Genomic DNA, 2,691 nt, shown 5'->3' with positions numbered 1-2,691 from the left:
GGCACAGGGCAGTGGAGCCTAAACAGTGCACAACAGTCCCCCCCAAGTTCAGGATGCAGGGATCAGAGTTTGGGCAACTAAGGCAGCAGAAACAGAAGGAAACTGCAGGACAGGACCCTCAAGAGGAGGAAGCCTCATAGCCAGGGGTCCCCGGAAGTCTGTGTGGGGGACCCCTGGGACCCACAAGGCTGGGCTATGCGTGTGCAGGATGAAACTATGCAAGGTCTACCAGAGAGCAGCTGTTATGAGCGCGGAGAGCAAATGCATCCTGCGAGGCCGGTGGGCTGGGAGACACTTGAGAGATCTTCATTGCTGGCTTCCAACTGAGACGCCACAAAGGCTGCGCCCTCGGAGTGAGGACGGAGCTCTAGTGTGAGGGCTGCTCTAGACTGGCCTGAGCACAGCTGGAAGCCAAATCCTCCGGGATCCTCAGAGGACAGAGGGTGAAGGCGAGTCCTGCCAGGTTAGGGAGGCTTGGGAGATAGCTCGGGCTTTGCATGAATCCTCCCTAACAAAGTCTCAAACGAATCGCATGGGATTTCAAGAAGATCAGCCGGTAACCGTGCTGTCTGCTAAAATAAAACTTAACACTCTTCGGAAGCAAACAGAATCCAGATTCTATAACACATCTCACACACTCTCTCCCACACACACACACACACACACACACACAGTATCCACTACACAATTAAGATTTTCTAGACATGCAAAGAAACAGGAAAACATGATCTTCAGTCAAGAAGAAAACCACCTGTAGAAACGGACCCCAAGATGGTCCAGAGGTCAGATTTAGCAGATGAAGACACTTACAGCCCTACTCCAGGTTTTGGCACATAGCAGATGTCCCATTCATGCCAGTTGCTCCTCTCCACTTGAGCAAGGAAATCACTGTCCCCCAAAAGGCTTTGAAATGCAAGGATTCCTAAAAGGCAGTACACCCAGTCTTCACATACTGAGTTCTTGCTGTCTTCACCATACGGGATTCAGAGTGGGGGGGCTGCCTTGTGCAGTAGAGACACAAATCATGACCCTGCCACTAGCTCACTGTGGGAGTTCCTCAACACCCTGTGCCTCGGTTTTCCTGTTTACCTAATGGGGAGGGCAGCCAGGTCATCTCAAAGGGCTCTTTCTCTCCATGATCCTGAGTCCATCTGGGCCAGGATCTCTTTTCAGCTGGGATACACTCTGAACTGGGTCTGGAAGAACTAGTAGGAGAAGGAATTGGATCCACATTGAATATCTCGGGGGGAAACACAGGCTAGGATGTCTCTTTCCCAGTATAATAATGTGAGGCTATAGGCAGAGCCGGAGCTCATTTTCCAAAGGAAACTTTCTTGAGAAATGTCTCTTAGCAACCAGCTCTGCCAATATACAACCTTCAGGGACCTCTGCAGAAACACAAAGGCTTTTTGTGGCTTCCTTCTTCAGCAGCCCAGGTTGGAAGCACTTCTCAACCGAGATGAGAATGTGAAGCACAGAGAGCAGGTGGAGGGGTCACGTGGCGGGGCAGCGGATGTTGCATCCACCCACATCTTCGTTCTCCTTCCGCTCTGAAATTGCCAGCAGTCTGGCTTCGGGGCTCAGAGCAAGATCTTCAGACCGGGGTTCAAAACCAGGCTCCATCCCTTACCAGCTGAGTAGCCTTGGGCAAGTCACTTAACCTCTCTGAGCCACAGTTTCCCCATCTATAAAATGGGGATAATAATAGGTAGGAGGTCAGTGCTCCACCCAGAGCCCCCGTACTCATCCTGCACACCCAGCCACCAGGCGCTGTGAGCATTGGCAGCTATACTGCTATACTCTTCTTAGAACAATTCGCCAACAGGAGGTCACTCACCCAGAGGTACTTGGGAGGTTGACCCCATCAGCCTGATCATCCCTTCCCATGTCTTACAGCCAATGACCAACTAACACAGAGGGATAAAAGACTAGTCCTCTTGCCTCAATGCAGGACAATGTGGTACCATGCAGAGCCCAGACCTCCACATGGGGTCAGGCTGAGACCAGACTTCAGCCGAACCCGCCTCTTTGCCGAACATCTACCCCATCCTGCTGCCCTCGCTTACTTCTTCACAGACTTCTTGTGAATGTCCTCCCTCGATAAATCATTTGCAAAGTCCCCATTTCAGGCCCTCCTAGGAAATCCAAAAACATGAGAATATCTACGTCTCAGGTCACAAAGAGGATCCGACAAAAGAAAGTACATGAAGTACCAGCCGGTGGCCAGTGGCCGGTCGGCCACATGTGCTCAACACACTGACAGCATTCTCCTCCCCTTCCTCCTGAGTATTATTGTAATTACAGACAGTACTGGGATCAGAGATGGCTTCTAAAGTGGACAAGAGTTGGGGACAGTCTTGGTGTGAGGGGATAGTTGCACTTAGACTGGTTAATATAGTTAAGACAGAGTTATCACCTTTCTTTGTTTCCTAAATTAATATGAATATATTATTTTTCCTATTATAAAAACCATACAAGCTCATTACCAAAAAATGAATAAATAAATCCCTCATCAAGGTAGAGAATGACAAAAATGAATGAATGAAAATTTCCCACCACTTGAGTATAATCACTGCAGACATTTTCCTTCTACCCTCCCAAACATTTCCCACATAAATTCACATACTATACATATGTAGACACATAGACACATACATCTCCATGCAGACATATAATTGAAATATGTAACAT

The sequence above is a fragment of the Lontra canadensis genome, unplaced genomic scaffold (genome assembly GCF_010015895.1).
Source record: "Lontra canadensis isolate GAN:19392208 unplaced genomic scaffold, GSC_riverotter_1.0 scaffold35, whole genome shotgun sequence".
In the NCBI taxonomy this organism is placed as follows: domain Eukaryota; kingdom Metazoa; phylum Chordata; class Mammalia; order Carnivora; family Mustelidae; genus Lontra; species Lontra canadensis.
Note: the sequence above shows the minus strand (reverse complement) of the source record.